The sequence below is a fragment of the Simochromis diagramma genome, unplaced genomic scaffold, assembly GCF_900408965.1.
Source record: "Simochromis diagramma unplaced genomic scaffold, fSimDia1.1 OVJJ01000343.1, whole genome shotgun sequence".
NCBI classification, from domain to species: Eukaryota; Metazoa; Chordata; class Actinopteri; order Cichliformes; family Cichlidae; genus Simochromis; species Simochromis diagramma.
Genome location: NW_024386831.1, coordinates 3,883,677 through 3,909,818, shown reverse-complemented (window position 1 = coordinate 3,909,818; position 26,142 = coordinate 3,883,677).

Sequence of the window (26,142 nt, the reverse complement as noted above, 5' to 3'; positions counted from 1 at the left end):
TGTTCCCATTAGAGGTTTTGAGCAGATTTGGCCTTGGGGTCAGAGACGAATCTGAATGTGAATGGGATCTGTTTAGTGCAAAGACTGGGTTGAGTTTTTAGTGAAGCTGTAACGTGAAACTTTGCACATTCATTTTATTTGCTTTTCAAAGCATTCTTTGTCATTTGTTTCGTCATAAATCCACACCCGCTCCCAAACATAATGGCTTGAGCATCAAATTATCTCAAGTGTCAGTGTTAATTTTCTGTTGACAGAATGATGACATAATCAAATAAATATGGGAGGGATTTCTAATGAGTGAAACAATCATTTTAACTTTCCAGTAATATCATCAAATAATTCTGGTGTTATGTTTCTGGGAGGTCTTTTCCCACTCCCAGTGAACTCCTGATACCCTAATGACATAAATCCGAAACGTATTATCTGTAAGAGAGACATAAGACAGTCGTAATTCTTTTGTCAGTTTTGTCCACACTGAGCGGCAACAAAAGGCAAAACATGTTCCCTCATCAGATCAAATGCTTCTGTTTCCAGCTGTGCAAACGAGCAACACACAAAATTGTTGTATGTGTGTGTTAGGGCTATGTTGGTGTTCAGCCCATGTGGCCAGTTTTCAGTAGAAGCCTCACTTTTTCCAAAATAAAGACACGTCAGAACAATTAAATTGGCGATATCAGATTATGTTTTCTAGCTACCTGCGCCTGAGGAAATGACTCTGATTTAATCTGAAGAATTTTTTTTCTCTGAGTGCTAATAACTGTTAGATCACTTACTAATCTCTGTGAGATGATGTCTGAATGGCTCTGTTGTTTTATTTCAAATCTAAATACCCTTTAGTTTATCCTTTATTTCAGTGTTATTATTTTTTTGTTCTGAACTGGAAAATACGCTGTAATTTACTAAAAATCTCCCTTTCAGTCTCACGTCTTATCCAATTTACTTTGTATAAAATCATTTTAGATTTCACGTGTTGATAGGTCTTTGTGTGCTGTAGCTTAGTTTCAAGAGTTGATCAGAGTCAGAATAATATATATTTTAGGTTCAATGGTATTTCCCTTTAGAGCAGGCAGTATTTCTTTGCGTTCTCTTACGCTTGTTTGCACTGGCGTCATTCTTGTATTTGTCTGACCACTGCATGACCACACGTTATAAAATGTCCTCCGAGCCGACCTGCCTCATGCACAAATGTAATTATCGTTATTTGCATATCAGTTTGATCTCATGACATCACTCAGCTTTCAAAATTGGATTTTCAAATACAAGGAAGGAACAGTGCTCATTAATGACAACAGTGAGCTGTGGTGTAATGGCTCAATTACTAATATGAAAATGTATTTCCAGGGTTGTCAAAATAAAACTCTGAAACAGGAAGAAAAAAAAGAATTCCCCTTGCAATTTAGCTCATGATGTGATTTCAAGAGATAATTTTACAGCAGATGTCTCCCTTTTGAAAAATAAAATGACTAAATGATTGCTTGATAATCACGTAAGTGGTCTTATATTTGTGTGAGTCATGTTACAGTATTGATTGGGATTCCGATTCTCTGATGTCTCTAAACTTCTCATTCAGGCTGCGTGTTACCTCAGATCACCTCACTAAGAGAGGAAAAAAACCCTCATCAGCGCTATCTGGTGAATTTAAAAAGCATGTAATTTAATCCTTCCATATTTAGTGGTGACTGTTAATTTGCATACTGGTGATTTGGGCTGTGACACATGAAACAAATGGAAACAGAGAATGTAACGAGACATTTGCAGGAGGATGATGAATACAAAAACAAAAAGATCGTGGATTCATAAGAACTGTTTTTCAAAAACATACAGATGTTAATAATCGCTCTGTGTGCTCGCTACAATCATTAATTAATCAATTTCTGTTTGAAATTTATGCCACACAAGATATTGCAATGCTATGCTGTATCCACCCCCCCCCCCCCCCAACTCTATTAAAACATATACTGAATATGAAATATAAATATCATCCATTGATGGCTGAAGTGGCTACAACTTCCTGTATCGCTACTCAATTTTTTGTATCAGGCAGTAAACATGTTTATTTCTGTTGTGGATTTTGAGGTTTTTAAACCTGGTAGCATATGGGGACTGATTCACTTTTGGATCCAGCCTCTAGTTGCCACTAGAGGCTGTGTTGCTGTGCTGATCAGCTAGCAGGTGTGCGCGCTTCCATTTTCAATGAGTCCCTGGCAAAGTCTGTGATCCCCACATGTTTCAAGAGATCCACCATCGTCCCTGTGCCCAAGAACAACAAGCTCTCATGCCTGAATGACTACCAACCGGTTGCGTGACTTTGGTGGTGATGGTGTTTGAGAGGTTGCTGAAGAACAACATCTCCTCCATCCCAAGCACCACAGATCTGCTCCAATTCGCTTACCGACCCAGCCTTTTATACTTGTATGCATGTGACAAATAAAGAATCATGAATCTAGATAAATTGCAGTTTGTAGCACATTTTTCAGCCCAAGAAGCTTTTAATGAAATTAAAAATGTCATTCATTTAAATAGAGGCTTCAAAATGACCAAAAGCATCTCTAAATGTGCTTCTGGAATGGCTTATACCTGCGTTGTCACATGCAGTGTGAAACAAGTTTAAGTGTTCTGCATTCTCTTGGAAGTGTAGAGGTATGCTTGTTCCTCACTTTAAAGAATGAACTTGGGTGTAATATGTGAGCAGGCCTCTAATCCAGACTTCCGTCAAACTCTAACACAGCCAGTTTGCCAGCTTTTTATGGAAGGTCAATCAACAGTCCTCTGCAGCCAACCGCATGACAGAATTGAGGGGCAACCAAAAGCATCGCTGCTCTACGCATGAAACGATGAAAGGGCCTGCTCGATGTAAGCCAGTGGAAAAAGTACTCAAGTGTATTTTTTCCATCCTCAGTCTTGGATGTTTTGAAAAACCAGAAAAATACAAACCCACTAGTAGATATGAATCTTCTCTACAGAGTAGCATTTTTTTCACTTCTGTTCAGTTAATTTTACTTTACTGTCTGATGGCTGTGCTTCAAAGGGTACCTTCTTAACTGTCTGCCGTACTGTTCCGGGTCAAAGCATCATCACAGACCTCTGGCTCTGTGTAGGAATTAATGCGTTACAACTTCTGTAGTTGATTTAGTCTTTTCCTCTGCAGCCCTTTCATATGCTCAGTGGGTCCTTGGACCTCACCCAGCACAGGAAGCTGAACTTCTTGTGTGCACCTTTCATGTTATTCCAGACAACAGGGAAAGAAGGACACACAAACACACACACACAAATACACACAAGGCTAGGCAAATAGGGAAAGAAAAAAAAAAAAAAAAGAGTTGCAGCTAGCCATAGAGCAAAACCGATTCCAAGGATAGATTTCATTATCTGTGTTTGGCAGCTTGAATTTCTGACCTCTGCAGCTGTGAACACTGTGGCTTTCTGACTGTTTTGGTGCCGCGTCGGTGAGGAGTGCAACTTTTAGTTGCCCTCAATGCTGTATATTTTGACCGCGTCTAGAATCTAATTATATATGCCATGTGTTCATACAGTAGCTTAGAATAATTTTGATTTTGTTTTGCAGAAAGACAAAAGCGTAACAGTCAAATCCAAAATTCTCGCAGGAAGTAAAATAAAGAAGTTATTTTTACCGTCTACACCATGACACGAAAACAAGATGCTCTGAATATGTCTTTCCTTCTGTTTTGTCTCCTTGCTCCTCTTTGTTCCCTGTTGTGCTTTCCACACCATGCTTTTTTGCCAGTGCTTTGCTCCTAATGACAGTCCCAGATGTGGCTTAATAAATACACTGTTGAACCCCAGATTAACTCTGGGAAGTTCACTGAAGACGCATGTTTCACGACACCGACAGATGAACCCGTTCATTTTAAGTTGGAAACTGTTTTTACTCTTGAAGAACAGAGCATGCAGGAGGTTTGGGGAAGGTGGGGGAACCTTCCTCCCTGCACGCCCACAGAGTATGTTTCACATTAGAGACACATCATATTTCATGTCATTTTATCAAGAAGATGGTCAGGAGTACAGGCTGTATGGAGCTAGTGAAACCGCAAGCTAAAAATACATTTATGTGCCACGATTGAGGCTGCAGCAGTACGCCCATTGCATGCATTGAAATGATTTTGTGTGGATCAACATCAGCGGCTTCAGCAGGCTTAAAAACACACACTGTGCGTTTATATGGCCATATGTTATAAAAGCCGGATGTATCCATATTGGACGTGAGTGACAGACAGAGAATAAGCAAGCGATGAGACAGAGACTGGAAAAAAGGCAAAGAAAAAGACTCTGAAGACCTGTTTGTCAGTAACTACTTTAAAATAACTTTTCACCTTCTGTGCTGGCAGACTGAAAATGAGCCTGGTCCTGAGCCAGGTCTTGAGTCTAACGTGTTACATAAAGCTACTTCTAACAAACCACTAGCAACATATTTGAACACACTGGATACAGTTTATGGTATTAAGCCTTTTGATGAGCATGGTTAATGTTGAGCATGAAACTGAGATATCCAAGCTTTAGTGACTCAACCTAACCAAAGATTCTGTGACAGCAAAACTACACACATACTGAAAACGTATGTGAAACTCCCTCAGAGGACACAAACCGTTGACTCTCTTCTGATTTATGCCATAACCACTTCTCTTGCCTCCCTATATGGACTTTTAATGCTCTTTTAAATAGGAAGCTGTAATATTTTCGGGATTCAATATTGCCATGGCTGATGAATCAATCTACCATCACCTGGGGACAGCTTTAAAACGTCCTCTACTACCTGTCGTCAAGTTCAGATCCAAAGAGTTTTTATGCGTGCATAGTGCAGGTTTCTGCATATGATGGCCCTCCAGCTCCAGAGCAGAAGGTGGACCAGCCAATGGCAGCTGCAGTCCAAGAACGCTGGAGTACAAAAATGCCAACCTCTCCAACATGAGAAGGGAAGGGACAGGGCTAGGTGGTTAGCATCAACTGAACTTTTATAAGAAGAAATTATAGTTGGCCACCAGCAAACTGATCATGGATGTTTTCCTTCTCTTAGACAGATATATTTAAAAAATCCTTTTAGTCTGTGAGAAACCCTGTGTTACCCACAACCAGGCAAGCATTTGGCATTTCTGTATTTGCATGTGAGGGGAAAAAGACAAACTTTTGCCATTCTTGCAGCATTAGAGCTGGCACACAGTAATTGGTCAAAAACTTGACAAAAAGATGCCAATAATTTTAGACACGGACAAGCTTTAAATCTGCAATCTTGCTCAATTAAACAATTACTTACAAAAATTGGAACTGATTAAGGAACTTTTTGTGATGACTGTGTAACAGAAATAATGGGGGCATGAGTGACTTTATCCAAATTGCTTTAAGTGGTCATTGAGCAAATGATTGGGGACAACTACGAGATCTTAAATCTCTTTATGCTTCTGGCCATTTGATAGGTCCAGCATGGACTCGTGTTCCTCCAGCTTGTGAGGAAAAAATGTCTCCTCAGACTGATGTTCTACTGCACCGACTGCTCATTTGCTTTGGAAAACCATTTGACAGCTGTCTACGCTGGTATTTGGTGGAGCTGATGAGACTGGCGAGAATGAACAATATAGTCTATGTGCAGGCCATGTAGCCAAAACAATGAGCTAAAAGCAGTGTACAGATCCAGGGTTACATGTACAGGAAGTCAGATGGAGAAAATGCACGTTAATTGCTTCATCAGTTTAATTTGAAACAGGGTTGCATTTTGTATAACTGTTCTCAGGTGCAATGGGAGTTTAAGTCAATGATGGGCTTTAATAAAACTCCTCCATCACCTCTCCCTCTTCTCCCTCTTGGCTGTGAAGCACCAAAGCACATCCATCTTCCTGTCCCCCTCCTAGCTGCCATCTCTTTAACACCTCTTTAACACCACCTGTGACTCTCTCACCAGCAGCTCTGCCCCAGTTTTAACCACTCTCTCCCTGGCCTCTCACTTAATGGGCTGTTAGTTTGGGTCAAACCTTCTGATGGAGGATGGAGACCCATGAGTTTCAGTGCTGAACACTAAGGTAATGTAACAACCATAGAAAGGATTGGATTCGTCTTCCACAGTTGAGTTAAAGTGTTGCTTGCACATCTTTTGAATACAAAACGTCTGCCACCTCTATTAACATTGTGTGGTCAGCTTTACTTCATGCAACTTGCAGTGGATTTTTATCGACTGCCAACTTTTTATGTGGAAAAACAATCTAACCATCATTGGAAAACTCTCCAATAAATTTAAATGATGCCGCCAGGATACTGTCTTAAAATCACTGGTTGATATTAAGCAGATATAAAACTGTAGTTAATTCACAGACAAACCTGTATGTGACTCAGTAAAAAGGCAGTGGAATATGTTATGTTACTGTCATTGGTTTTGTTGTATATCCAAGAGTTGGGATGAATGTGTTTATTTGGAAATTAAGGGAGATGTCGGAAAGGTTTTTCCATTACATTTTTTCATCTGCGTATATCTCATTTTTCTGAATCGCTGTGAAAACAAATGGGTTTATAATCTACAAGTTCATTTGACAGCTGTGTACAAAGTGTGTCATTTTTGAGGGCGCGCAGAGTGACATGGTGAATATTTGAAGTTAACAGTAACCACATCAATTTAAGACACACACAGACTCAACATCCCCCCCTCATGAGACATGTAATCACATCACTAATACACTTAAATTCCTGCTAAACCTTTGCTGCTCTTAGCTAGCTATTAGCCAGTGTCATTGCTATTATTGGTGATGACACTGAAGACATATAACATCCTACATCCTCTATGTGGCCAAAAGAGCATTCACTCAGAGTAACCAACTGTAGCCTAACAGTGAGTCCTCACAACACACTTCACATCTTAATATATATTGGAGGGGATGCACCATCACCATCGCCCGCTATTTCAAATATGTACATAATGGGATCCCCGGTATTTTTATGAGATTTTTAAAAAATGGTTTGGTAAAAAGTGTCAGTAACTTCATGCAGTGGAAACATGGTTTGTTTTTGTTGGTATAAACTTATTTTTGAAAATGCAAATTAATTAACCTTAACACTAGCTGTAATAAGTTGCCAAAAACTGCTGTTGCTAACGGCCTCTTGAGCCTTCCTCTCCCCATGTAAAAATGTCCAATTTGGCAGAACCAGTGAGAGCTTCTACATCCCGGTACAATGATTACCTCTGGGCCAAAGAATGGGAATCTGTCCACTGTGTGTGCGGTGTTGGTGCCTTTTGGAGAATCTTTGGGGAAAGACATAATTTGGGCCACTGTGAGGTTTGTGCTTCTTTATTTTCCTTTGTAAAGTGAAATCCTAGCATCTTTGAGTGGCTTGGTCTGTTACATAACACTGATTGGCAGCTATCTGTAGCCAGACTAACCAGACTACCTTATAACTCAGCACTTCACCTTCCCATCCAAACATGGTCATCTCCATCTCAAAAACTCATTGTTACCACTTTGGTGGCCAAACTGGAAACGATGAGTCTTCAGAATGTGCAGTCCAAAATCAATAAATGACATCACATATGCAATCTTTCATGATCAAGAATGATGCTCACATGTGTATTCGACTATCCAAAATGGCCCCGACTTAGATTTGATTTCCTCAAACTTGAATCCAAGGCTACTGCCTTGCATCACATAAACTGGACCTGTCAGTGTAAATATGCTTTATTTACTAGATTTAGAATAAAAGGAGTGACGGGTACCCTCTGGAGATGAAAAATTAAGCCAAGGCAGAAGTGACAAAAACTGCAGTTCCTCCAAGTGTCATTTGAGGCTGGCTCAGTCCCCATAGACTCCCCTGTTAAAAATATACAGCATTAGCCCCTTTATAACAACTCGCAATTGTGATAAATGGAGGATGAATTATTTTATAACTCATCCACTTGGATAATGAGTTTGGGGTGTGGCCACGATGATTGGCAGGTGTCCTCATAAGCATCTTCTTGGCCTCATCACTACTTCATGTTGTGTTATTGGACCTCTTTACTGTGTATGCTGCTGGTGCTTTTAGGGCCATTTTTAATGAGTTATCTGACCAATAATATGGCTTCCTCTGAGGTACAAACCATCCCGATGTCTGTGCTCAGGGTTTGATGAGTGGAAAATAAAGTGTCACTAATTAGCTAATGATGTGTCTGTCTTATGAATATAGCTTGCTAACCAAGTTAACTTCTGGCTTAAAAAACAAAAAACTAAATCCGCAATAGCCTTCAAAGCGCTTAAAAATGCAGAGTCTAGTGACTGCATCAATGTTTCATACAATACACATTTTTCAGTATCACCCAGAACAAACATCCTACCTTACTTTGCATTGGTCAGTGTCGTTTTACATGCTTTGTGGGATAATAAGAGCAAATACCAACTATTGTGCAAATCCTCTTGTGCATTCACTGACACACTGGGTTATTTATTGAGTTCCCTGAGCCATTTGTGAGAAGTTTTATGTGGCATGTCCACATGTTGTGTACAGATAGGAGTGGGTGCACCGCTCTTGTGCGTAGTGTACTTTATCTTTGATGATGTTTAAGTGTTAAATTTAAGTAACTTGTCATAGTAACAGCCACCTTAATTCTGGGACCCATTGCAATGAAGTGATTAATTGTAATTCAGAGACAAACAAGTGAGTGTCAGCCAGGAGAAAGTATCATTCTTCCTTTGCACAGCAACATCACTCCTCCTCTACAGAATGATTTACGTGTTTATAAATGTGTCCGTGTTGGTAGCCATGTGTTTGGTTGCAATAGTTTGTGCTTTACATAAATAAGAAAGGCTTTGCATGAAAAGTTGGTTTTGTCTCGTGGAGACTTAAAAGGTGAGGTTGAAGCGTAGCATGGCCTCGTACAGTAACTGGTCTCGACTTACGAGCGTGAACGGAGATTAATGTGACCGTGTCCCTGCATGTGCATCGCAGGGTCAGATGTGCATGCCTGAGTATGTTCAAACATAAACTCTAACACCCTCTTAAGTAGATGTCAGTGTTTATGTGGGCGTGTGTTTGTGCAGAGCTCATACACCACACTGACTAAAGAAAGAGGAGGAGGAGGAGGGGGGGGAATGTTCCCATGGAAGTGCTGCGAGCTCCATGATGCCCTCAATTTGTTTGGTTGCTCCTGTCAAGCTAATGAGGTGAGTGAGTGAGGGCGGCCCGGTGGAGGCAGAGGTCAGCCAAAAGCCAGCGCTGCCTGCCAGGCTGCTTTGCTGTGAGACTGTAGCCCAGGGCCCGACTGAGACTCTGGTCACGGCACAGCTCCCTGGCGAGGCTTGGCACACAGCGTGCCCATCTGCCACACATCAAAACACTGCATGGCAAAGGCAGGTTTACACTGTTGCATGAGTGGGCCACTTGTCCATGTAGAAAGTATGCATATTGGCACATCCCGTGAAACACACACACATTTTTGGAGAGAATCTTTTCTAGCCCCCGCAAGACCGCCATCAGGGTGGACTGCCCCCACCAGCTGCCAGTATAGCACTCAGAGTGGATGCTTCAGTGCATGCATCAATATGAGCAATTCTTTTAATTATGGGTGTTGTGCGGCCGATGCCGCTGTGTTTCCTGGACACAGTTCCAGTTATTGGGTCATTCGCACAGACTGAAATCCAATCTGTTTACAATTTTAAATGCCTGCAGAAGTTAAAATCTATTTTTCCTATCTTGTTGGTCTTTATGTGGTATGAGCATGTGTCTTAGTAGGCATACTTAGTTTTACAAATTGGAGCTGTCCGCTAATGGAGCCACATGTTGTGCTCAGATGCCATGGAGTATAAATGTCAGATTAAACGCCGTACAGGGGATAGCATATCTTGTCCATTACACGAAACTTTATCCTGTGTATAAAGCAGTTTATTTCAGCTAGAAAATGTACTTTTTAAATGTTTATGTAATAATGTGTAATTGCCTACTTGGTGATTAAGTGCATTAAAGTGTATTTAATAAGGACATCCTGCTGGACAGGTAGCAGTTGTTTATATTCATTTCCAGGAGGCTCATCATCCTGCAGTGTTTTGGAGCACACAGTGCCTGATATTCCACATGCTCGTACTCTCAGTGCCTCTGCAGCCTTCAGAATTGCAGCTCTAAGCTGAAATCAAGTCGCCACACCTGCCGGACAGTGCAGCTGCGGCTGTGACACAAGTCCACAGAAACGGAGAGCAAGTCAAAGGTCATCACCTCCCTTCCTCCTCATCTCCGCAGCAGCACTTGCCAACCCAGTGACCCATAGGCCCTTCGGGGTAGTGTAGCAGCACCAGTGTGTGTGCGCGCGTGTGTGTGTGTGTGTGTGTGCGCGTGCATATATATATCAACACACTCGCTCACAGCTGAGGGTGATTCGACACAGGGGTCAAGGTCAGGCAACAGATGGGACTCTGTCGCAACCTCGTATGGATAACAGCAGCTTGATTAGGCCGTTTACTCGCTCCACCCTGTGAAACTCAGACTGGGCTTAAACCACTCACAGCCACCTGCTGAGTAGAATTATGGCCTGTATTTCTATCCCAGTGATTTCTCATGCAGGTAAAGGGTTACCTGCATGAATGAACGGCTTAAACACACTTTTTGCATTAAGCGTTAAGGCTGAACAAGATAACATGCAGACATTACTACCCCAGGAAACAAGTGATTGAAATGGGGAAAGTGATCGGTTATGATGAAGGTGATGATGGGATTATTATGGACATCCCGTCTGTGACCTTACAGGCCCCAGACACACAGGCCTAGGGTCTGGCCACCACCGGTTGTGAGGGAAATTTGATATACCCAGGCCAGTTTCGAGTGGTCGGTGGGAGTTGCTGGCAGTAACTCTAATATTAATTGCTAAATCCACACTGATGCAGGCCTAGTGACTGGGCTGTTGCCCCGCTGGTAACCACTTGTTGCTAGAAAAAACAGTGTCCAGAAACCAGTTGGGGAGTACAGGGTGGGCCATTTATATGGATACACCGTAATAAAATGGAAATGGTTGGTGATATTAAAGTCCTGTTTGTGGCACATTAGTATATAAGAGGGGGCAAACTCCTCAAGATGGGTGGTGACCATGGTGGCCATTTAGAAGTCGGCCATCTTGGATACAACTTTTGTTTTTTTCAATAGGAAGAGGGCCATGTGACACATCATGTGCTTGGTTTCAATGTAACTTTATTCTGTGCACGGGGGGGCTTTTCAGAAGAGAGACATCAGTCTATCCTCGGCTAGAGCGACAGCTTTAAACTTGATGTGTTATTTAATATTTGGATGAAAGGGTGCAGTATGTAGCTGTTTAGAAAAATGAGAGGGGAGGCAAAGACATGGAGCTTGTTAACATAATGAAACCCTAACAGGGTCAGTTGTTGTTTCACTGCGGTGGGATCCAGAAACCGAGCCAGCGCGTGGTCTCGGGTCACATCGGGGTCTCGTCTCTCACAGCATAAGTGCAAACGTGACAATGATGCCAGCTTCCACTGTGAGCGGCAGTCTTCTGCCTCAAATTACTTATTATGGGAATTGTTGCAATCAGCTATTGGACTGCCCATTACAGTATGTGATGTTATGTAAAACACTGAATATTTTCCAGGACATTTGTTGACAGTATCATTGTTTTTTCATTTTTAAGCAACATCTCTTTTGGAGACCGACGTTTCTGTTACTGCTCACGTCTGGGTGCGCGGGGCTTTACGCCGCCTTTTGAGTGTTGATGTTAATTCAACAATTTATTATTTGTTGGCCTCTGTTTAGTTTAAAGCTCTGAGACTGACTGTGTTTTTCCTGACCTTTAACTCCAGTGTGAGCCAAACCAATATAACCAAATTGTACTCGCGTCTCACGTCACAGGCGCCCGTGCGCACGCAGTGCTGTTACAAGAAATATCTGGACTATACTCTCAGCTGGTGACGGACATAGACAGACACATGCGCTGGCATGCAACAAAACTGGGAAGTGGACAGCGAAAGTGGGAAGAAGGAAGAACTAAATACCAGTAACTGTTTACAGTTGCCCACCCCTTCCCCACACAGACGCACACATCCCGACGGTCCCACCAGGCAAATGCATCTGCCAGCGAAGATCCGGCCTGAGAGAGAGAACACTTTCCCAGAGATATCAGTGACGTACATATGTGAGCAAACGCACTTATAGTTCCACTCACTCACACACACACACACACTCTGATGTCATGTCAGTCACCGTCAGGTTTCATTGTTTTTGCTGGATTGCCTGTTTATATTATCAGCCGATCCCCAGGGAGCCGACAGTGAATCATAGATTCTGGCCGTACCCTTCCTTTACAATGTGAAGGTCAAAACATAAACAACTACATAACATGATTATTTGTATCTGTGTCTCAAGTATGCATCATTGAGATCTGTGAACATTTGTTGTATTCAGTCTGTTTTGTGTCTGTGAGTTGGAAACCTCAGTCGAGGAGGCCTAGAGAAGAGTCAGCAACCCCTGTCAACCACCAGGTGCTAGAGAAAATGTATATTCTTAAACCCATTGACGAGGAGTTACATTGTGACAGAACTGTTGCAATGAATTTACTTGACTGGTTGCCACGGTGGCTGGTAGTTTGCACGGAAGACGCTCGCCAGTGATTCATTGAGCTCCAGTGAAACTGAAAAAGTACCAGAAATAAAGACTGCCTTCAGAGTTGCTCCTTTGAATACATGTTGGATGCCGCAAAAAGGCATAACTTTTATTCCATTTTTATTTTGGGTTCCAGCAGCTTTCCCCATTTTCATGACTGCGTGGTGAGTAGTTGGTGTTTGAACTAAACATATTTCATGAAAACTACAGGAAAACAGTAAGGGTTTCAGTGCAGTACCCTCTTTGTGATCAATTTCCCCCAGAAATGGCCAACAACTATTCGCCAACTGGTCAGAGAATACAGAAATTATCGCTAGGGCTTGCTATATAGGCCTGTGAGACCTAGCTGAGTAGCAATAGGTTATTTTGAATTGACTTCTAGGGATCAAGTCCAATTTTGTGGGGCTTTCAGTACAGCCAGTGGGTGTTGGGTTTCCATCAGTTTGTTTTTTCTTCTTCTTTTTTTAAACTTAACACATAGGGTAATTATTCACACATGCATTTAGGAAGCCAAAAACTAGCAAGGTTCTTGTGAGAAAAACTGTCCCTTGCCTACAAATACAGACTCTGTTAAGAGATTAAAAATAACAGACCCCAGGGCCCTGTACTAAGGAGCAAGTTCAGCATACCCAGGATATCTTTTCCTTATTCGGCTCCGCTCAACATCGTCAATCACAGTTGACATAAGTTAATAGTTTTCAGTATCGCAGCTCTATCATTAAGACACAGGAAGAGCAAACATATGATTACGGTTTCCTATTTCGCTAAATTAATCTGATGTTTAAATGTGCCCAAGACAGTTTTAGTCTCGTTCATTCAGTCGGAGCCTTGAGAGCGTGTAAAGAACATAAGCAGAATATAAAAAGAAAATTCAGTGTACTTAACCTCCTTGGTTGATTTATGTAAGGTCAGCAAGTACAACTCTTAGGCGCTTTATTTTAGGATTGTATATCACTTTTTGATGGCTTATAAAGAAACAAAATTGTTTTAAAATTGCTTGGACTCAACAGGAAAGTTGTCATGGTGATGAACCCCGAAGTTTCCCCACTGAGACACAAATTCTTTATAGTGCAGGCTTCTCACACAGCTTTATTTTATGTCATATCATGGCACATAGTCTGGGTCTGGTGTGTTTTAATGATGGACAGACAGGAGGGTGACTGCCCCTGTTGGTATAAGGGTTCACACTCAGTTTGTAGACCGGGCGGTGATCGGAGTCTAGACGCCTTGTAGGGAAGACGAGAGGCCGGGTGTTTGCTTTCCAGCTCAGAAAATGATATTGCCGGCTCGTGTTCCTTCACTTTTTCACCCCCTTTTTCCCTTTCGCTCTCCTCACCTCTAAGTCTAACAAAACAATTTGCACTTTCGGTCGCTAAATCTGCATATGGACCCAAGGCTGTTTTGGCCTCAATACAAATGTCTAATTTTATGAAAACTACTAATCACATAATAATATTATCCAATTTGTGAGTGTACAATGTGTAATTAGGAAAAATGTTTTCCTAATCTGTGAGGTGATTACTGTGACAGTGCAGGCTACTTCATTTGTGGAAATCCTGTACTAAAGCAGGATAAACTTTAAACAAGGAAAAATACATTTGGGGAGAAGAAGAAATTCGAGCTTTATTTTAATTTTCAGCTTAAGAAATGATCACTACAGACAAACATGTAAAACACATTTCCACCTGGAAATCGTGCAGTGTATATATTTTAGGCCACTGTCTGGCTTCTCTTCCTCCTGAATTTTTAACGCGATTGCCAAAGTTAAGTTTTTCCCCTTTGAGTTCTCACCAATGGCATCAAATTGAGAGAAGTTTATGGAGTAATCACGCTAATGAAAACAATAATTGGAGACTGTGGTACAAACAAAGTAACTGATAATGTGCAATTAGCTTGTGGTCTCGTTGCCTTTGAAACGGTTGCTTCAAAGACGGGGACCAGAGGTCTGTACAAAGCAGGATTTTCTGTGCTACAAAGGTGGTTCACTTCCCATCAGAATAATCCCACGACAACTTTTGCTGTATGTTTAGGCTCCACAAATAGTGACAGAGTTGGTAAACTCAAAAATGTGTATGACAACCTTGCCTTTACATAGGATTAGAACTAGAATACAATCAGTTGGCAGCCAGCTGATTCAAGTCCCCTGTTGCAGGAGAGTCATTGCTCAGTGGTGCAGACTGACTCAGATTGAGTGCAACATGTTGGGAATCTGTCTGCATTTATAAATTAGGTTACAGTTATTTGCAAACCTTTGCCAGTCGGTCTGATTCAGACCAGTTTTTCGGAGACGGGCTGAATCATACTAGGAAACCTGTGCAATTTCCTTGTAATCCAAATTGGTCACCCAGCTGGTCACTGCAACTTCTTGCAATCTGTTAGTACTTGCAAAAAGATTCAGTGTAATTACTGATGAACCACCTTTTTTTTTTTATAGTTTGCAATGAGGCTGCTGTTCTGCTTTTACTCAAGTATGAATAATCGTGATTTTATGGATTGGTTCTTATTTAGCACTTTTCTACTGTACTGTAGCTATATATATATATATAACTTGTCTCATTCACCCATTATATTTATTCACACACATTCACACTGCTGGTTCATCAGAACTGCATCCTTGCCCAAGGATACTTTGACATGCAGACTGGAGCAGCCAGTGATTGAACTAGTAGATGACCTGTCCTACTTCCTGAGCTACATCCACCTTTAAAAAGAAAAAGAAAAAAAAAGAAAAAAGGTTTATTGTTTGCTAGTGTTGGCTAAATATTTAACTTTCTTATCTTATAAACTCAAAACTTTATGAAACTTTCCACACAATGTAAGTGAGCCACAGTTACATACTCGTGTGCTTCGTGATTAAGCATGAACATCAATCTTAAATAGACCAAGAAGGGTCAGGGGTCTTTTAGGGTTAAAGAGCACAGATTAATCAGAGCACCATGCTGTCCAGGTTCAAGTCCTTCCTTGTGCTCTTGTGTTTATTGTGGCCATCCCGCCCTTCTCGACTTAGCCCTGTACCTTTCCAAAGCAGATGCAAGGGGGTGCTGAGTAAGCCGAACGCGTAAATTCTTGTGCCTCAGTCTGGGATGACCACTGAATCTCTCCATCCTGACTTCTTGACCTGTAATCAAAGCCCTGGCTTTGGGAAAGTATGGGGTTGAGGAGGGGGATTGGAGGCCACATGCTACTCATCCACCTGCACACTGACAGGCACACAGGCCATCTGACAAACACCCCTGCACCCTGGCTTAACCTTTGCCCACCTCCACCATACCCCACTGCTCCCCTGGTGACCTCTGGAGCCATCTGTTAGAAGGATCTGAGATGTGTTGAGTGGATGGAGGGCGTGGGGTAAGCAAAGGGGCACCAGTAGGAATTGGGCCTCCTTCATTGGTGATTGAGAACTACGAGGTTCAAGGGAATTTGTACACAAAGCATTGTGGGGTTCAAAGTGACACCTTGTAATAACAGTAGTCTGTATTTATTTTGGCACACACAAAGGCCGTAACATATCTCAAAGCATTGCAATGGTGCCTTTTGTTAAGGATGAGACTTTTTCAGCAGCTTGGTATACAGTGCTGGGTCATGTTACAGTGTCCTGCACAGCCTTTCTCCACGGCCGCCATCAGCGCTGCTCAAAAACACTCGAAGGAGGGCTTCCCACTAGGGCTGCTCAATTAATCGAATTTTAATCTCGATTACCATCTGGGCTTTCAACGATCATTAAAAATGACCGAGCCGATTATTAGCCCCTCCCTCGTGCTTTACTCTCGCGCTGCTCCGTGTGGCAAATCGAGCGCACCTCTCTGCATTTCGAAACACGTGTCACAACAATTAAGAGCAGCGGTCCCCAACCTTTTTTGCTCCACGGACCGGTTTATTTCATGGACCGGCCTTTAAGGTGTCGCGGATAAATACAACAAAATAAAACTAGTACCGGTACTGGAAAAAAGAAAATTTATTCATAACACACATGAAAAGACCAAGGAAAACCGAGTAAACGATAAAAATGATAACAAAATAACGCTGAAAACCGATAAAAACCCTGAAAACTATACATTTCACACCTGAGCCTCAACTCTCGCGGCCCGGTATCAAACGACTCACGGACCGGTACCGGCCCGGGGATTGGGGACCGCTGATTAAGAGGACCCGAGGGAAGCTCGGAAAGCTAAGCAGAAGTTATTTGGAGAGGAGAGTGACTGCCGTTGGTTGAAAAGAGAGGTAAAAAAAAAAAAACTTCAGTGGTGTGGAAATATTATGGGTTCGCGGAGTCAGACGTGGATCAAGTAGACATAGTGTGTACACTTTGCTACAGTGTCGTAGCTGCACCACAGAGCAACACTGCAAAGTTCACTAAACATAGATGTTTACATTTTTCATTTATTTTTTTATATTGCAAACATTTGCACTGTTATCAGTATTTGCACACTATTTTATATTATTTTTGACAATCTTTAAAGTCATTATTCAATACATTGTTATTGTTAAATAAATATCGTCAAATAATCGAGATCTCAATTTCAGTGAAAATAATCGTGATTATCATTTTTGCCATAATCGAGCAGCCCTACTTCCCACTATAGCTCTTGCTACAAACAAGCAGTTGGCCAGTAATAATGAAATGGTCTTTTTCAAGATCCGTTTGTTTTGTTGTTCATATCTGTTTATTAAAGAAAAAAACAAAACAACTTACTATCTTGTACTATCTATGTACGATCTTGTGTGTGGGTCACGTTTTCTTATATTCTATATTGTAGAGGTTTTGCTGTGTATTCTTTCCGATGGCTGGAATGCATACTGACTAGGATAAATAAGCTTCTAAAGTAGTGCCCTTAAAAACGTATGTTTGTCCAAATGTGGCTGTGTTGAGTCTGGTTTTTCAGTCCAGCTATTTGTTTGTTAACAATTGAGATTTGAGATGGTTGTTGTGATCTGGAGCTTTCTGCCAGAAAAACAGAAACCAGAAGAATCTGTTTAAACCAAAATTGTGAGCAAGGCAATCAACTTTTTTTTTTCCTACTAAAAAGCTGGAAACTTTTTAGTCTACCTGCTGAGAGTGAAAGAAACAGCATGTAAAATGAAACAGCCATGGAACAGGTGGGTCTGCTCTGTTATGCAGCTAACTCTCCCACTGCTGGAGACATCAACCACCTGATGCCTTTTTCTGGCTGCCTTTTTTCCTGTAAACTGTAGTAGTGCAAGTACTTCTAAGGTTTGTCCTTTACCACATTTCCCCAGGGCTGTTTTTACTGGCACATGCTTCACATGTACCAGAGGCCAGGTGGAAGGAGGCATTTTTCTGGCCTGTGCTGTGATGTGTTTAAGCTGTAATACAGTATTCAAAGTCATCAATGACTGTTTACGTAGCCTGTAATCATATACAGCCTTTATAGTTTGCAATGGTACAGTGGAAAGGAATGCATCAAATACAATGTTTTCCACACACAGGTTTTACTTGTTTGGCCTCCCAGGTACATTACTGATAGTCAAGTATACTTGGCTGCTGTTTTTACCATTTATTTATTTTTATGTGAAAGAACAGTATCACTCTCAATCATTTTACTATCGCTGGGCAGCTCTTGTTGGGCGTTTGGATTGGTCCTCAATTCCACATGTCGAAATATCTTTGGAAAACATACAGAATCCCAAACTGCTCACGATGTAGCTGTGTGAGAGTGTTAGAAAGCACTTGGACATGTTGGTAACATCTTGACGCCAAATACCACAGCACAGCTCAAGTCCAGCTTCCTGTAGTAGCATCGAGCTACCTGGGGAACACCTGGCATCCTGGTGCCAGGCACCAAGCACTTTCTTCCATTGCTTAGTGGTCCAGTTTTGATGCTCACGTGTCCATTGTTGGAGCTTTCGGTGGTGGACGGGGTCAGCGTGGACCCCCTGACTGGGATGCACTGAGACACCTTTCTATTAGAACCAGCTTTAAATATTTCTGCAATTTGAACTACAGTAGCTCATCTATGACCGGAGCACACGGGCCAGCCTTTGATCCACTTTGCTTATTTTCCACTTGTGAGTAAAGGAAGGGAAAAAAGCGCAAGATGCTAAAACTTATACCTTTGTCTTTACTGGTGTTTGGTATGTGTGATACATCTCTACTGCCAGACTGTGGCAGCCAGAAACAGTTTGCTGACCACCAATAAAATAAACAACAGAAAAGAGCACAATGCTAACTTCTAGTCTCCACACTGTAAAGTAGCACCTAATCTAAGTCCAGCACACACATTTTATCAAACAGATGAAACATGCAAAGCCAAGACGCAGCCACAGCCATCAAATAGAAACAAAAATAAAGTCTAGTAAAAAACAAATCTGCCAGGTAGAGCTGACACAGGTGAATGAGGGTTATCTTGCACTGGGAATGATTCCCAGTGAAAACTTGCAAACCTGCTCTTCCTGAAATTTTAAATAAGATTAATCACCCATTTATTTGTGACATGTTTATATATGCTAAACGGTCATAAACAGACAATCCGGGGTTCCAAATTTGGTATAGATATTTATTGTGAGAGCATATACTGAATGCATAGACTCCAACTGTAAGGGTTGGTGCTCGTCGCTGAAAACTGTCAGTTGCAGGTCGATAAGAAGGGATTGACTGGCCGAAAACCACAGAGCTTTATAATGGAAAAAAAGGCTTCATCGAGCTGCAGTGGTCAGCAATAATCTAAGCAGGTTGGTCACTACATGAAAACCCAGTCACATTTAAAATAAGGTTTTAAATAGGCCTCAAAAATCCACCATAGTAACTTCTTCAGGAACTGCCTGTCGTCAGAGCCATCACATGCTTATTAGACTGCATTATTACTCTGACTGATGTGTGTGAGCAGTTTAACCTTTGTTATTTATGGAGAGAAGACAGAGACATCAAGTGCCAGGTTCAGAAAAGAAATCCAAGGCAGTCATGTATCGGTGCCTTTGCAATAACATCCTGAAGGTTGTATTTTTAGCTGAAGTCTTTGAGTCAGGGACGTGAGGCGGGCAGCCCAGGAGGGCCCTTACCATCCAGATGGTGACAGCACTCGATGGTTTTGCCTTTGAGGCGCCAAGATGGAAACATTTGGAATAGGAGTGAGTCACACACACCGGTCACAGGATGGACAGTCAGTCACGAGTCCAGAAATCACTCACACATATACACAACTTTTGTGTACACACACAGGATGCGTACTGTATTTCTATTACATGTTTGTCCTTTCTGTACACCAGTGAACTCCAGCGGCCGCAAACATCCTGTAAAACATGTCTAGCATCTCAGTCCCAATTGTCAAGATGAAAGGACAAATTAGATGTCCTCCTGTTTGTGACTGAATCCTCGCCAGATCTGGAGATGTGGCGTAATTTACACGATTAGAGCGAATACATTATCGTGCATGTATGTCTTTTCGTTCTGCTTTTAAGGTTTGCACGCCATCTGGCAGAGTGTAAACTTCTCTGCGCATCCAGTTGGAGCCAGGAGGCCTGACACTCATTTCTCACTCCAAATGGTGACATGTTTCCATGTGTGACGACGGGCAGCAGGCTTTAGCAAGAAACAAGACACCTGTTGCTCTGGTCAGATTACCGCGCTTTGCCAAGCAGACGTAATATTGATTTTCACATTTTCCCTCCCATTAAGTAGCATGGTAGCACTTTCCAAAAGATGAAAAATGGTTGGAATAGGTACTCTGATGGTTAAATCAACATTTATTCTAAAGTTGTTTTGGTAAATGGATTCAAACTGAGGATTCACCCACTCCCACAGGACTATTCTGGGCTTTTAGGTGATTTCTAACTCTCATATAGACACTTAGAATTTAGGGTTCAGTGTATTACTTGGGGGCACTTTGACACACAGACAGGTAGAACGACCCAACGACCTCCCGATGAGGTCGTTAGTCTGATCTGCAGCCATCTTTGATTCAGTTGAGCTGTAACTCGGGCTGTTTTTCTTATGTTGCAGAAATGTAAATTTGTAACTTAAAAAGTAACTTCTCTTAAATAAATAACTGTAAATTTAAAAAGAAAATCTCCAGTGGTTAGCTGTTAGTAGGTGTAGGGTATGGTGACGTTTAGCAAACCAGTGCAAAACTGCTGCTCTGTGAAGCAGATTTGGGCGTCAGGTTTTCAGAATGACTGCTGGAGCGAAGCCCTGCATTCACTGGTCAGTTGCTGAAAGTAGTTATTAAAATTGGCTCCCATTCAGATTTCAGTTGTGATTAAAGCTCTCAGTCCTGAGCTGCTGTAAGCGGGCAGCCATGTTACGTATAATACTAGAGAAAGTAGCGTCTGCCCCAACTCTTACGTCACAACAAGAGTGGTCATTTGTTATGCCCTGTGGTTTGTGTGTAGTTATGTTTGGGTGACTTAAACTACTTGTGGTTATGGGAAGCTCATGCATATAGTTTGGGTAAGTGATGTCATTGTTTGCATGGCATAATGATACCTATCGGACAAGAATGGAGTCAGGTAAGGTTAGACTTCTGGCTCCAAACCAACCAAACCAACCCAGTCCGTGGATAAACAGGCAAATAGGAGGCACCGGAGGGGCCTCGCAATCAGGTGATCAAAATCAGTATTTGGTTTGGCGAGCCCGAGCTAATTGGCCCATAATTGTACAGCAGTTGTCTCTCCACAAAGCCAAGATTATATGTCTGAGTATGACAAAGGTGTCCGAATCAGAGCCACAGAGGAGAGAAACTAGCAGGCGAGAAGGCTAAACAGAAGCAAACGCAGATTAGAAGTATTATCCACCGTCAAATCAACAGCTGATGCTCTCGTCGTGTCATCTGGACGCCATGCGGCGAAGCGACTTACCACTTCCAGAGTCGCAGCTCTGGCATGAAGGAGATGAAACGATTGGAATTCTGCTCATGAATCCTCTATGCACGACTCGCAGAGTGGTGATAAATCTTTCCCGTAAAGTGAAGGTTGAACTCGGTGGTAAGAATGCATTTAGAGAGAATGCTGAGGAGGGATGTTGCTTTAACTCTGAAAGACAAACTTGAGCTTTAATGTGAGATGATGATAGAAGGAGTTTTATGCACAATCACTGGCCTGCTTAAAAAGAAAAAAATGCACCATTCCTTCTCTGAATATGACCCACACAACAACAAATGTTCTCATTTTTTTAAAGCCATAACAATTTAATGTTGGTATGAGAAATAGATCTACATGTACGGGTGGAATCCATAGAAACACAATGAAAAGCTTACGTTCACTGAGGTGAGATGGAAATATTGTGCACAATACAAATGTGAGTAGCTCTGGACAAACATCTGTCTGGAAAGGAAACACTGCCATCAAGTGGGCGGACACATTATTACAGACCACTGCTGCAACCGCAAATCATACCACATTAAACTGAGAAGTCAGTGTTGCTTATTGGATCAAAAAAATCTGTACTATTGATGGATTTGTCTTTAAGCCATTTTGTCTGTACATTTGATCCCTCCGTGAGACAAACGTTTAAAAATCATTGATTTAATAAGGACATCCGTTACAGCATCATGTAATACTGGATTTGTGCTGAGTAGTAAGATGAAAATGTTTGGCGTTTGTGGCATAAATGATTCTGTAGTGAGGAAAAACACCTGCTGAGTTTCCTCGAGTTATCTCACCTGGTTTTCTGTGCTGTGTGTGGAAGAGCTGCCTGAACCCCGCCCACAGAGAAACTCAGAGACGCAAATGATTTTAAAATATGGTTTAAAAAAATAAATACCAAATATTATCATAATAAAACTCCTTTTGTTATTTAGTAAATGTGTAACTATTAGTGCTCTTATTATTGTTGCTATACTAAATATTTTGTGTTGATCAGAACCTTCATCTGTGTATGTTGAAACAGATTCAATGGTGTCACTTTAAAAATGTCTTCTCTTGCATGAATGACAAAAACAACAGTGTTCACACTGTTTGTGTGAGTTCAGACATGTCAGTCAAATCTTATTAGAATCTGTAAATTCTTCCCTTCTGCTTCCTTGCTGTCACATGTCATATATGACTTTTAGCCAGCGCTTAGACGTCAAAAGCAGAACTTGGCGCGCACATTTTCTGCCTTTCGCCGTTTTCCCAGATTTGATAGAACATGTTTTAGGATCCAGAAATATTGCTCATTATTCTCCTCGTGAAGAGATGGAGTATGTGTTTGTTCTGTTTGTTTGTCTGTTTGTTAGCAGTCTAGTGTCCATAGTTCTCAAGCTTTCATGTGTAAGTTTTGTGTGATTGTATGAATAATACCTCGAGCTGATTTAATTTTGGTGACAATCGTATGGGCTCAAATTCTGGTCATAAATATTTTGTACTTGTAAATCAGACTGCGTAGCTGTGAACTGAGTTTTGTAACCTTTTGTAACCTATATGAAAACTTTGTTTGTGCATCTATAGATGAGAGTGTGTGTGTATTTCCCCACTATAAGAATTTGGTATGTCACTTTTTCTTGAGCCTTTGACTTCGCAACTAAAACACGCAAATGTACTCCTCTATATGTATATATGGAGTGATGTGCCACTCTTCACTGACCCCCATATTTGACCCATTCCAGTTTGCTTACTGGCCAAACCTCTCTACAGAGGGTGCCATTTCCTCTGCTCTCCATCTGATCTTCGAACGTCAAATCAAATGGGTCAGTTTGCACCCCCCCATCAGCCCCCCCATGTGTAACTAGCTGCTGGACTTTGGTGAGGACTGCTGAGAAGATCATTGGGACTTCTCAATGTCCCATGCACAGATGCCATCTCAGCAGAGCCCGCATCATCATCAAAGACTCCGCCCAACTCCATCCGACGCTGTTCTTCCTGCTCCCCTCTGAAGGTTTTGCAGCATCAGCACAATCTATTCTATAAGGACTCCTTGTCATCTCATTCTGAAGTTTGATTTACTCTCCAGCTTTTTCATTTAGTATTTATTAGAGACCTTTGTGAAGCCTCTTTCTAAACCATGTTTTATTTGCTTTTTGAGTTTGGTGTTCTCAGGCCTGGAGAAACTGTAGACTCGTGACATCATTGAAATAACACAAATGACATTAATTGCAAAGTTTTTATACTGTGACGTTCCTTTACCCCGCTCATATTAACTGTGTGCATTTTTTCATAATTTTATTAGGCTAGTAAGGCGACAGAAAATTGCTGTCTGTAAAACTTTATTATAACAATTGGAGAATTTAATAGACTAAAGCAATGATGTCATGAGATTGCCCTACAAATAATCCCAGTAGGTGCAGCTAGACTTGGCTGTGGATTTTAATGGAAAAGCCATTTGTCGCTATTATGTTGTAAATCATGCGTGTGAGCAATAAGACCAAGAACTGTGTCATCCTAAGATGACACACTTGTAATAAATAAGCCATGGTTATTTCGGAAATCTGGAAGTTACATTTGATCAATTGTTTGGTTCGCAGTGTGTCAATATGAAGTGGAAATGATCGCACGTGATTTTATTTTGCGATTATTCGAATGATGTAATTGATTGTTCTTTTGTCTAAGCAAATCTTCGCCTACAAAGTGCCCAGAACGGTCCCCCAGCTGTGTCCTCTTTACACTGGGTTTAGGATCCAATTCAAAATTTTAGGGATCATCTTCAGAGCTTTTCATGGCCACGTGTAATAGTGTGCTTTAAATTGAAACACCAGCCCTGACCTGATAACCAACCCAGCCACGTGAGCTGCAGCCACTTGGTTTTCAGTAGTCGGGTAAAATAGTTTGAACTTTCACTTTCTTTGTAAAAAAAATATAAAGTTTTTGTTTTTGAAGACAAGTCCATGGAGTTTGAGGCAAAAAGAGTTTTGAATAACTAGGATTTTTAATGCTTTAACCACTTTTTTTACACACTTTGTTATATTCAGCATTCAAGTTGATTAAAGATGCTATTTTCCCACCAGTCTACATCCAATAACGCTTTTAATTTTGGCAAATTTGTTAAAAGTGTTGAATTTAAGTCTGTCATTTACAAAAGTATTCTCATCTCGCTCAGCGTTCTTCAACAGTCCCTTTTGCGGTAATTACAGTTTTGAGTATTCGTGGATAAACGTTGGGTTTCCTGGATTTGAGCGGGTTGATCCAATTCTTCCTGTCAAAGCTTCATCACACGGCATGAGAAGCATCTGTGAACATCAGCTCTCTCAAAGCAGGGTTCTGAGGGGTTTAAGTCTGGGCATGGCTGGGAAATTCTGACAGTTTGAGCTGGAATCGCTCTGCGATATTGTGTGAGCAAAAATCTTGAGCCACACCCCTTAATCTTTGATTTCGGGTGTTTACAGTCGCATTACTGCAAGTTTATAAAAAATCAAGCCCCTATGGATGCAGTCTGCCTTTGCAAATGTTTGTGAGAGAACAGGTTGACTGAAATTGAATGTCATACTGTAATTATCTCGGTTACAGTTGATGGTGGAATGTCTTGGAGGAAAGACATTTCTGACTTGTTGCAAAGTGGAAGCATTTAGGTACCACAGCAATCCAGCCACCACAGCAGGCCATGTAAAGTTACAGAACAGGGTCGCCAGGTGCTGTTTGTAGTACCAGACCTGCTCTGGCATTAACATCAGACTTTCCACCAGGAGCTTCAGGGTTTCCATGTCTGAGCAATTGATGCAATGTAACGGTAATGTGTAGCTGACCCAGTGCTTTTGTACATGTAATGCACATCTCCAAAAGTTGATTCTGTTCATCTGTACGTAGCGTTTTGTGGGAGAAGAGGAAAAGAGGGCTTTGCTATCCTACCCTGGAACACCACCAAGCCATTGGTTCAGATATGTGGATGACACCTGGGTGAAAATCAAATCTCAGGACGTACTACATTTCACGGATCACATTAACTCGGTGGACCGACACATCAAATTCACCAGGGAGGATATGAAAAGTGGCAGGTTAGCCTTCTTAGACTGTGACATTTCCATCAGTGATGGGGGATATTTAAAAGCTGACGTGTACCGTAAACCTACGCATACATACATGATCAGTATTTAAGGTTTGACTCTCATCATCCACTGGTCATCAGGACGCTACAACGCAGAGCGAACACCATCCCCACTGACACAGCAGCCAGGGAGGCAGAAGAACAGCACATCAAGAAGGCCCTGAGTAAATGTGGTTATCCCAGCTGGACCTTTGTCAAAGCTGGCAAGGCGCCTAAAGAAAGCTCCAGCCGATCCAGGAGAGAAGGACAACCGCTGCCCAAGTGAAAACCTGTAGTGATCCCAAATGTGTCAGGAGTATCGGAGCAGTTGAGACGCATTTTTTCTAAACACCAGGTCTCTGTGGCTTTTAAACCCCAAAACACGCTGCACCAAAAATTAGTCCACCCCAAGGATCGTGTCCCCCGACACAAACAGAGTAACATAGTGTACGCTGTTAAGTGCCAGGAGGATTGCCAGGATTTATACATCAGGGAAACCAAACAACCTCTGGCGAAGCGGATGGCGCAACACAGAAGAGCTACCTCGTCAGGCCAGGACTCTGCAGTCTATTTACACCTACAGACCAGTGGACACTCTTTCAATGATGAGGATGTAACATCCTGGACAGGGAGGAACGCTGGTTTGAGCTGGGAGTCAAGGAGGCCATTTACGTGAAAAGGGAAAGACCATC